At 45.3% G+C, this 12,074-nt stretch overlaps 1 long non-coding RNA gene across 6 annotated transcripts; it reads right to left on the bottom strand.

Moving 5' to 3' along the window:
* Positions 1–665: 665 nt before the first annotated feature.
* LOC124651267 lies at positions 666–2,900 on the bottom strand. 6 transcript variants are annotated; one of them, XR_006987334.1, is made up of 4 exons: positions 2,758–2,900; positions 1,606–2,584; positions 978–1,311; positions 666–862 (listed from the first exon to the last, which is right to left on the bottom strand). It is a non-coding gene; the product is annotated as an uncharacterized LOC124651267 (long non-coding RNA). The 6 variants fall into 6 exon arrangements; XR_006987336.1 differs by having other exon boundaries at positions 666–1,107; positions 1,187–1,311; XR_006987335.1 differs by having other exon boundaries at positions 666–1,311; positions 1,606–1,704; positions 1,910–2,584.
* Positions 2,901–12,074: the final 9,174 nt, after the last annotated feature.

Genomic DNA, 12,074 nt, shown 5'->3' with positions numbered 1-12,074 from the left:
CTAAAACATACCTATAGTCACTTTTCTACAATCAGGTGCCTAATATCATTTTATCTCGTTGGCTGCAGCTGAGGAGAAGCTCCAGAGGTGGATGGACGTGAATAGCTACCTTGACGATGCCACTCTGCTGTTGCGGGCCATCTCTGAGCTCTCCATCTGAACCCTATACGCGGATTCCTAGAACTTATTAGGAGAAGATCCAAGGCCCAAAATTATACGACAAGAAATCAAATATTGTAGACACTACAAACCTGAAACCTGAGAAACCAGGTCATCTATTTCGGAAAAATTCAGAATCTGAGAGAACGGTTTTTAATTCCTCACCTTTCCCTCTCTGCACTGCTCTCCTCAGAGTTCGCCCAGATCGACGCGCCGATGCCAGCCTGCTACCGTGCTACGCCCGCCTCCATGTGGTCGCTTCCCCTCTGCCCAGGAGTCGCCTAGGTCGACTCGTCCCCGCCGGTCTGTAGGTCTCGCCCAAGTATATGTGGCTCCGCCGGTGCCAAGGCAGCCGCCGGAGACAGGGATGAATAAATTCTATGAGCGGAAGATCTGAACGAGGCTGCAAAACCAAACAGCATGAAAACAAAACCAATTAGAGTGGGGTGATGCTGCTGCAATATGCAAAGGAAATAACTTCAAATCTGGGTGATCAGTGCTCGTCTTGGCTTGATGTTGCATCTCTTGGGGAGGTAGTAGCTAACTTAGAAGAGGGCGTTGTGGGAGTGGTTCTACAGCAGGAAGTCGGAGTTCATTTATTCATTATCCCTCACCATCACTTCTTCCCCACAACATATCCCTCCCTGCCTCTTCAGCATCAATCTCAAAAGGGCACTCAGATGGGGAACCAGCTTCATAGCAGCTTAAATGAACAAAATACATATTAGCATCTTGGTAAAGAAATGAACAAAATACATGACACCACAGATAACTATTGGAGCAGGAACAAATGTTGATACTTTTTCTCTACCAAGTACCATTGTCTATGCTAACTATAGCATCTTCATTATCCTGAAGCATCAATCATCTGTCTAGAGTCTAATCTTAAATGACCTCTTTTGGAAAAGGACAACTGTTCCTAAAAAAGAATCCCAAGCTCCATCTCATCTGTGAGCACACATTGTTTTAGATGTACCTCAAGGAACACCCAAAAATGGCTAGTATGTTCTGAAAAGTATAGCCTAACCTACACTTGACGTCCAGCGAGAGAAACAAACCCAGAAAAAATTATAAACATTAAGCTTTACCAGTCAACCATAGCACATCTTAAGCACCTTGGCAGGGAGACGCCAAGAAAATGCCTGAACCAACCTGTAACAAATAACAACCACAGTTTGTTATGCTATAAACGGATTTATCTTGCAGTTTAAAACAGTTAAATTATGGCAGCTTGGTATCTTGGAAACTGATTTCAAATGTACCACTGCTATGACCTTTCATCCAATATATTTTGCAACCCAAAAACATATATTCTAAATAGGTGGCCAAACATCTAATAATCTAGAAGCAGCTCAAACAAATGAGGGCAGCAAAAAATAAAAATAAACTACCAGGCTTGAGGAGTAAGATAAATCACATGGTAGCAGCATGAGCGTGGGACCTTACCTTGGTGGAGAAAATGCCGTGATGACTCACCGGCATTCCTGGTATTTTCCATGGTACTGTTCTCTAGTCTCTTCTCATGTTAGACAACTCATCACCATTCTGTAAGCCAGGATGTCTTATGATGATGAGAAGATCATATATAATGCAAGAAAATAAAATGGAATATAGTTTGAATAAATATCCTATTTAACTCCAGAAACCATAATAAAAAAAATATGGAGATTTAACTTCTAGTAATCAGTAACACAAATTCTTTCAAGCATGTCAAATGATCTCTGATGACTTTTAGTTTTAAGGATCTTACTATTGCTGTGACAAATGATACAGTAGAAGCGACATCAAGCAAACTCCCTTGAATGGAGCAGCCTGCCCATGTTTCCATTCAATCAATTTTGTTTCGCTCAAGCAACTCGTTTTCATTTTCTAGGGACTTGACCTCTGTACAATAAAAAATAAGTGCAATGACTGTCAGCCTGACAGACATTAATCACATTCAAGGGAAAGATTCGTGAATTCACTAAAGTTGCATCATGTATTAGAAAACAGTGTTGCTTATGTCTAATCAGGTTGCTAAAATCAGGATAAACTATCATATGATTCCTCAAATCAAATTATGAGACAAACCAGCTTAGGTTTAATGGCATCAAACACCGCTGATGCAAATAACACAGGGAAAAAATAATCAGATGTTATGTAAAAAAAAACTCCTAGGAATGAAATAGATTTGCAGGTCTTCACTAAATAATAAACCTTATAGATAAAAAAGTAAATCGCTGGAGAAGAATGGGGAGGAAGAGAAACTGGACCACCACTCCATTCCGTCTCTATGCCATGTGCAGATGTGCTCATGGTCTCTCCATTTCCATTCCATGTGCTCCTCCACCTCTAGGATCCGTACCCACCCTCCGCTCTAAAGTCTTCCACCACTGAAACCCATTGACTTCAGAGAAACGGACCTCCACTCCAAGCTCTTCCTCCTCTGAAATCATTTGCTACAAAGATTGGGGCTTAAACCTTAAAAAATAGAAACTAAATTAATCAAAATCAAAGAAAACCAGATTCGCTTGGGGATTTGACTTCTGGATGTTGCCCGTCTGAAAGGAAGAAGACCAAGAGAACGAGAGAGAAGGGAGAGAGAGCAGAGGAGCTTACCCAGGAAGGTCGGCCGTGTAGCCTCCTCTTGTTTCCGTCCTATCCAAGGCGCTCCCACCTACAGCCCTACAGCCATGCCGCCGTCTCCAGAAGCAGCGGTGTGTCGCTAGGGCGAGTGCTCGTCTACGGTGGTGCCCCTTGACGAGGGCTTGGAGCTATGGTGGAGGGCGAGGCCGGCGGCAGGGGGGAACGGGAGGCGAGTGGGCGGCGCGAGGCGGGATGGGCGGAAGGCGAGATGAGGTCACACGCAAGGGTTTCTACGCATCGCGACCCCCTTTTGCTTTTTCCTCGATTTTTTTCACTTCCTCAGCCCGAGCCAACAACACATTGACACGTACGCAGCGAGGCAAAGCCAACGCCCAGTCCTCGCGCGCGAAGCGGCTATCGTGGAGAGCTCCTGCATAGGGCAACCATACACGCACTTACTTGTTCTCAATATCTGTTGGAGATACACATTCTTTACTTAATTGTTAACAACTAAAATTGTAAGCAGAGACATCTGTGAGTCCCTTTGCGAAAGCATCGGAACTTTGACTCGCTAATATAGCAGAGGCATCTGTGAGCCCCTTTGCGAAAGCATCGGAACTTTGACTCGCTAATGTCCTCTAGGACCCGAGTTCTTGTTATCTATTCCGAGATTGAGCGCTCTACCCATGCGTGCAGACGATTATTGGGACCCCCCCTCACCCATAACCTTTCCTCAAGTCAGTTGAAAAGGGGGCCACAACCTTTGTTTTATTTGCCTATGCCATGTATGTCATGCTTTACTTACTGTTGCCTTCGGGTGTTTACTTCCTGTTGCCTTCGGGTGTTTATATTCTGTACTGTACATTGCAGGACGTTTAGCGAAGCGTGTGGTTTGCACGCCTAGCCGCCGGCGCAAACCTCTGGGTCCGTCTCGGAGTATGGCCGAACTTCGTCACGGGTAGCTTAGTTGGATGGCCCCCCTAGACTTTCTTGTTGAAGTGGGAACGGTCTTTTTGTGAGACATCCACCTGTCGTAAGTGGGTCGAGCATGCATATGGTTACATTTGGGCAACCGCTGGAGGGTGTACATCTTATCGATAAGCCGTGTCCGCGGTTATGGATGACTTGGAACTGTATAGGTCGATCATAGAACAACTTACACCTTTATGTTGATGTTAATAACTTGCTAATAACTTGCGTAGTAATATAGCATTACTACAACGGCTACCTAATAAAACTTGTCCATCGTGTGTGTGCCTTTGTAAGTACTTCCTTGCGAGGGGGGAACGCATCGATTGTGTTATGCTTGCAGAGTATAGAACTGTTAGTTTATGAACCCTCTCAGCTTCTCTGATAGATGAATGTTGTAGATAGTCTATAGGTTTTTAGTGCTCGCGCGCTGCCACTTAACCCCACCATACTGAATATGACGTTCATCTTGCGTCCTCTAAGTCCCCTGTGTGCCTCAAGTACAAAGGACGACTGGTTGACGAATGCTTATACGTCTTGAAGTCTTGTTAAGTACGAATCCGTACTTATTGCTGCTTCTTTGGGACATAACAGGGCAGGTATGAAATTATGTTCGACGAAGACGACGTTAGCAAGGTTACCCTTCCGGCTTGGCCTGGGCAGGCTTATGGACGCCATCATTTATCTTCAGGACTCTTAGTTCAATTTGTATCTTGTCCGTACTCGGATGTATTTGATCTTATGTATTATTTGGATCTTTGTATTGTATTTTTGTATCTTGACTCATTGGAGTCGTTGTTGATATATATGTTTCTTGTGGGCTCTATTGTAATCATGTTGTAATGTTACCGCTCGTGTTAATTCCTCTGGCATCACGTGTGTGATTTGTCGTGCACGTTGTGTTGGAGGGCGTCTCTGAATCGATATTGTGCGGATTTCGGTGGGTTCGCTGAAATCCTCATGGTACCGGTTCAAGGGCGTCACAAAACTTTACTCTCGCTATATTTTGTGGTTTTGTGTATACACAAACAAGAAAACAACATAAATAGGTGCAGTTCATCAAGCAAGTTTTTAAGTACGGGAAATATTTTGCGTATCTGAAACCACGTATATTAGCCCCCGAGCTTAAAATAACAATTATTCGTGTGTTCTCTCTTTTGATTATTTCAACTAGACAGCCATACTCAATAAGTAAACCTTGAATGCTAGACAAAAATCACTTTTTTAGTTGTGCTACTTGCTTCTATATGGTCCGAACAACGTTGCCGCCAAACTGTTACCCTCTTCGCCAAAGCAGAGAGGTACTCAGTAGGTAGTAATGACGACTCACAAGCACCGGCGCCCCTGAGTCCTGATTGTGTAGTGTGACATTGTGGAATTCACAAAGGACGAGGAGCTCGGAACACTGATGTAGCACGACGGACCAACCAAAGCGTTCAGGTTTCATCTTGAGGAGCGAGAGGTCATAGCCTAGTAGGAGCGAGAGGCTGCGCAGCTTGCAGTGCGACCTGGAGATCCTTTGCAGCGCCGCGAGTCGTCGGTGTCGATCTTGGCGGTGATAACGACATGACGTCCTCTAGTGGTTGTTCCTTGTGTTTACCTTCGTCCAAGCTGCTGGAGGGAGACAAAAATTATCGTTCACCGGCAGCAGCTTGTCCGGTCATGCATCTCATATGATGCTTGCGTCGACGATGGAAGATCGGATCATCTCCTAACACGGCACTCTACGATGGAAGATCCGGTCATCTTCTAACACGGCACTCTACCTCGCCATTTCCGCCGCGCTAGTCACTACCTGGTTGAGACCAACCCGATCTTCCGTCTTGTTCGAGCCGGCGGTGGGCGCTCCTGTTGGACACCAGGGTGATGGGCGGCATCCACGCAGCCATAAAGTCGCACACCTGATTCTTTTCTTGCACAACGCTCGGGAAGGTGGATCGATCAAGAAGGTGAAAATAGCACTCCAGGACGGATGATTGGGCGCCACTGGCCAGGAATCGAGCATAGGAGTTCCTAGGCGATGGGTATCTTATTGAAACGATCGTGGGCCGCTGATGGATTTCGTGATGGATTATGTATCAAAATACCTGGTTTCTGGCCCGAGCGGATGAAGCACATATGATGGATGACGTGAACGTTTAGGAGAGGAGCGCTTTGCAAAAGATATAGTTCAGATCGATCGTTTCTCAAAAATTAGGACGTACCACAGTCGTTTAGCAATTTAATAGTAAAGATTTTTTTAGAGATGGTCTAATCCTCTTGAAAGTTTTGTAATCATTAGTTGTACACAGAACACAGTAGTACAAAATTCAAGTCACTAGCAAGGTTCTAGATGGCCCAATTTGAATCATTGTTAAGATACCATTGTCTCATCTTTTGGTCATAATTGGCCTGGTCCAGCTCATCCATTAAACCCATGTATTAACCATGGAGCGCACCCGCCCGCATTAATCAAAATTTTAGGTTTCTTAGTTATATGTAATCGTATACCACCCACCTACTTACCTACCTAGTAATGAAAGTTCACTATCATCAAAACATGGCACAATATTTTACCATATCTCCCGCCCATAATTACCATCACACGTGGCAAAATGTGGCACCTCATCTTCCCACCCACCAACCTCCATAGTTCACCTCGTTTTCTCCGCCGAAACATGCTTTCTCAAAAGCGATGGAGCTGGCACAGTGGCGTGTACATTTTTGTCTATTGTAAACGGTCAGTAAGTCGATGAGACCGAGGCGGGTATAAGAACAAAAGTCAATGAAGGACACACGAAACAATGCGACGCCACCTCTCCCCACCTACCACCACCATCAACGCGTGGCACAATTGCATATAAATGCTTTTATCAGTTATGAGGAAATTCATCGATGATACCGAGGTGGGTGTCAAAAGAAATCAATGACATTTATTTTGAACCGCCTATAAGAGGAGGGTGTGAGTTCTCAATACTCAAAGGCGCACTACAAGTGAAATACATGTAAGGTAGCTAGGCAAAGTTTCAAGGTGTCCTTCTTCAAGAAGATTTGCCTATGAGAGTCATTTGAGGATCTCTCCTTTTCTTCTTCCGACTGCAGAAACATTGAATATTTTTGTTACACAGAAAGGTTAGCTATCTAAAAAACATTTAAATTAAAGGGATTTTATTGGTAGACTAGCCAGAGGAAGAAATGAATGTTTGATTGGCATGATCGCAGTTCTAGAAGGCGCTACCTTTACAGGAAAAATGACTATAATGTCTCCATCAAGGTTCAGTGCATTGAATGTTTCCTCTAAAAACGTGTGCAACATTGGGCCTCAGAGAACATATATGAACTTCACGTTGTTCATTTTGGATGCACATTAATATATGCCATGATTTATTTTTATGTAATTAACTAAAGATGTTATTTTTTATTTTTCTTCAATGTTTCTGCAGTCGGAAGAAGAAAAGGAGAGATCCTCAAATTCGGCCAGTCCACAAATTCATCTGGTGCTTTGTTCGTCACCACGGGAGTTCAGCAAACATGGTTGCAGCGTATCATCACGAGCTGGACCTGATCGCTTTCCTATATTTATAATCGTTCCTATACACATCGTTGTACAGGAGAAGCATGTCCTCTATATTATTCTTTCCTAAGCTTCCATGCATCACACTGTATCTGTATCTGATCTTCATGTTTTTTCTTCTTCAGGTAACATGAAGTGTATATTACTAAGCTACATGAAGTAAAAGAAATTTGCTAAATCGCTGGAGTATCCGGGTTATTTTCTTGGCCGAGATTTCCGAAATCTCGCCGAAAACCAGTTATTCCGGTTAACACCCAGAAAAATTTATACGGAATGAAAAATAGCAGTATACTTTGGAGAAGGAATCTATATTGTATATAGCAGATCTTAGATGATCTCTTTCCCATCTTAATCTATGTGCTAAATTCTGTAATGAAAAGTTGAGACCGTACATTATTCTTTCAGGGATGATGGAGTTGAATTGTAGGAGCATTAGCCGTCCAGTAATTTTTTTAGGGACCTTCTACTTCTAGGTTTTTGATTGATGTAGAAAACAATATAGTTTCTCACTGGTATTGTAAAACTTGATCTCTTTGTGTGTTCGACCATACTTCACTGTTTTAACAGATCTTGGGAGTTATGATCCAATTATTATTTTCCGGTGCTTCCAGAAAATATTATTGTCCAGTGTTTTGTTTTGCTGCTACCACTTCTGCCTAAGTTATATTTTTGGGCTTTGCTCTGAAGATTAGAATTCGCTCATTAGTTATATCTCACATGGTTGTACGTAAGAACATTATAAGCAGTCATGTACATCCGTTGAGGCATTATATTTGCAACTGATAATTTTGGTTCCTTCGGTTTCAAAGAAGATGCCTATTCTTATATGATTATTCTGCAGTGCAGGTACCGGACATGCAAGGCATCATATATCCTCGGATAAACTTGAAGTTAGTTACAACTGCGGACTCATATCGACCTGTCGAAATTTCTTGGTTCACAAAGATGTTGGGTTCTTCATGCATTTAAGTTCGTGAAGGTAACAACACTTCGTTCGTTCTTTCTTTCTTTCTTTCTTTCTTTCTTTTCTCCAAGGTGAGGTGACAACGTCTTCATGAGCATGCATGCAGCTAATTAGATTTTTCAGTTGACCAATTCTGCAAGATACCTGTACCATTGGGACTTATATAAAATAAAAGTACCCTCTTGTTAGAACATGGGTCGCTTAGTTCTTGCAAACTGAGCACTCTCCATAAATGGGCGCTTCATCGTTAGCTTCTATTGGCAGGGGATGAATGAGATGTGCCTGACTGCCTGTTGCTACTGAAAGACTGAAACTAAGGGTACCAACACTAATTTGATCCATAGAGGTTATCGAACATCTGTAGAGGTGTGGAGTTTTTTTAAACCATATTCGGAGCCCTTTCATATAACCATCTGTATTCTCATTGGCAGTTCATGTACATAATCTTAGTGTGCTCCAAGAAAATTCGATTGTGCAGCAAGAATGTGGTCGCTGAGAATACTCCCAGCTTTTGTACTACAAGGATGGGTTCATCTTATGATCCTTTTGCTGCTGTACTGCCATTACCTTCCACTATTTCTTACATGTCGCTATTAGATGCAAATTGCTATTAAGTATTTGCAAATTTGAACCGAGCGGCTTCAATATATTTGTACATGAATGGCTAATATTGCAATTTTGTTTCCATCCTCTACCTGATATCCATGTGCATGTTACTATACACAATTTCACTTACAAAAGGTAATAATTAGTTCAGCGGAATGGATAGAAAGAGATGAACCAGCATAAATATACATTGTATATCACGTTTCACTTGGTTTTTAAAACTTTATGCGATTAAATCGAAAAAAAACTTTATGCGATTATTAAGATGACATATATATAGGAGTATATGATTTTGTAATTAAATGAACCTCCGTGTAAATATAGCCGCGATGTTATCTGTTCATTTTTTTAATTGGAATGTAAGAGTAGAGAAACATTATACAATGTTTGGATTAAATTTTCGTATACTGGTCACATTTGAAATCTCCATAGAACTCAAATGTTGGTAAACCGTTTTTTCTAAATAAAAATATATTTCACATTTATGTAAATCTTCTGTATTTTGATTTTGGAAGCATAGACCTCTATGATGCAACTGATGAGAAATGTAAAAAACATCATAATTTTTGCAAAATTTTAAAACATTAGTTCTCAAAATCGCCATAATGGTAGAAAATGTAGAAATATCCCTAGCCCATTCAAGCGTAACTTGGGTCATGTCCTTGCATGCATGGTATTTGGAAGCATGTAGGGATATGCCATACATATATGAAGATAATTATGTTATTATATGGTCTGTCTACTGAAGAAAGTACTGTTAATTAATTAATTAAATCTTTCATAGAAACCAGAACTTTTTATCGACAGAGTATAGAAACATCGGCATAAATCATACATTCGTCAAAATACCATATCACATTTGACCATAAAAATATTTCACAGTATCACATTTATACTAAATTTTCATTCAGATGAAATTTAATAGTGGAAGCAGCATACCAGAAACCGTGCGTGTGCACGAAAACTCGCTTATCTACTAGCGATGGACTATGTCATATTATTTTTATCAAATTTATATCAACAATGTTGCAAAATAGACATACGATATATTGTAACTAATAAAGTCACGGGTGTGGAGTTTTGGCACTCGGGTGCAGCTAGTCTCGATATCTGGACCACCGGCCATGTAGTTTAGATTGGTGCCTGGCCTATTTTCCATTCGGATACGAACCACAGAAAGTAGCGTATTGATGGCCCGTTGCAGGTTGTCTGTGTACGATGGGTCCCGAAATTAACGGGACTTTCAAATATTTGGTGGACCGGTGGTCTAGGAAAAGATTTTGACAGATGCACCATGGATGGTACATGGAATTTATTGAGGACTGCGTTCAACCTCTTCTCGTGTGTCTGATGCATGGATGTGTGAATGCATTGCTTTTCGCTTGTTAGGGCATCTCCAACGCGGGGACACAAACCCAAAAACGGATACCACTTTCGTCCATTTGGGTAAAAACGCGTCCCAACGCGCGGACGCAAATGCAAAACGGACGGCAATAAAGTCCGGGACGACCCAAATCTCACGCAAATCTGGGCGGACTTTGCGTCTGTCCGGCTGGCTCGGGACAGCTCTGGACGTCCGTTTTTGTCCACATGACCCCACATGTTCTCTCTCCTCTGTCCTCTTTTTCCCATGGAGATGACCGGAATAGCCACCGGATTTTGGCCGGCCTCGGCCAACCGCTCCCGTCGCCCACGCCGGCCGCACCCCGTCGCCGACTCCTCACTTTTTTCATCCATGCCGGAAGTTGCTCGCTTCCAAAAGAGCTCCGGCGACAAACCTCGTCGACGGCGTGGGCACGGGCGCCGGCCGCGCGAGCCATGGGCGTGGGCGGAGCTGTGCTGCGCGAGCTCGAGGCTGGTGGGCGGGGGCGGAGCACGGCCACGGGCGGAGGCGCCGCCGGCCGCGTCGGCCATGGGCGGGGCCGGAGCTCCTGCACGCCGAGCGCGTCGCGAGCCACGCCGCCGCGCGCGTTCACGCCGTCGGCAGCAGGGGATGGAGCGGGCCGGAGCGGGCGTGCGCGTCTCCAGCGGACTCCCGCGGCGACGGCGCGTCGAGGTGGAGCAGCAGGCTGCGCAGCCCGCCGTCGGACGCCACGGCGAGCCGGAAGCTGTCGCTGGCCGACGTGAGGTTCTCCAGGCAGTTCGCGGCGTGCTCCTTGGAGCCGAGCACCGTGCCGTGGTCCAGCAGGCCGACCATGACGCGCACGATCCCTTCGTCGGCCAGCGCGTGCAGCGCCTCCGGCACCGCGGAGAGGTTCTTGAGCGCGCCGGCCGCCGCGGCCTGCGACACGGAGTCCCCCGTCTGGCAGATCTCGACGAGCGGGCGCGCGCCGCCGTGGCCGGCGATGGCGAGGGCGGCGTCGGGGCACGCTGAGAGCCGGTGAAGCGTGAGCACGGCCTTCTCACGCCCGACGAGGCTGCTGCCCGACTCGGCCAGCCGGATGAGCGGCGGCACTGCGCCCTTCGACACCAGCAGCGCCTCGCAGTTTCCCGAGTCCGCGAGATGGCATATCACCGTGGCGGCCTTCTCCCGAGTGGCCGGAGCGGGCGTGCGTGCCTCCACTCCGAGCTCGCCGGGGACAGCCACCAGCGCCGCGTCCGTGCTTGGCAACTAGTACTAGTACTACGAGAAAGAAGAGAATAAACAGTGATTTGGGTCGCAGTGTGCGTTGGGGAATAAAAAGAGGCACGGACGTTCTCGTCTGTCCGCGTCTTCGGAGTCCGACCCAAACAACCAAAATCGGACGCGAAATCGTGTCCGTTTGGGTCGTAGGGTTGGAGATGCCCTTATGCACTCATGCATGGTCGATGGGACAGAATAGGCACAGAATAGCTTCCGCGATCAGCAGGTCCGGTGGCGGGAATTGACACATAACCCACGGCGGGTCGTCGGTGGCAGGGGCGGCCGGAGAGCAGCCATGCATGGCGCCGAGCGGGTATAGTACAGTACCGTGCACGATCATTCACTGAAATAGGATGTCTGCCACGATATTTGAGCTAGCGTCTCGATGTTGGCCGTGATAGAACGCGACCACATCGCCTCAGTTCTACACGTACATATATATGCACCCGAGCCTATGTACGCGAGTCTTTGATCCGTGCATGTCTAAACATGAATGTACTATCTTCCATTTTCGACTCTTTTGTGGAGCTGGAGTGCCTGTGTTTGTGCAGAATTGTAGATGGCCTAGGAGGCTAGGCATTTAATGCACGCGGGCCACCAGCATGGTACCCACGCACACGGCGGGCACAATGATG

The sequence above is a fragment of the Lolium rigidum genome, chromosome 5 (genome assembly GCF_022539505.1).
Source record: "Lolium rigidum isolate FL_2022 chromosome 5, APGP_CSIRO_Lrig_0.1, whole genome shotgun sequence".
In the NCBI taxonomy this organism is placed as follows: domain Eukaryota; kingdom Viridiplantae; phylum Streptophyta; class Magnoliopsida; order Poales; family Poaceae; genus Lolium; species Lolium rigidum.
This window is presented reverse-complemented; position numbering and strand designations above follow the sequence as displayed.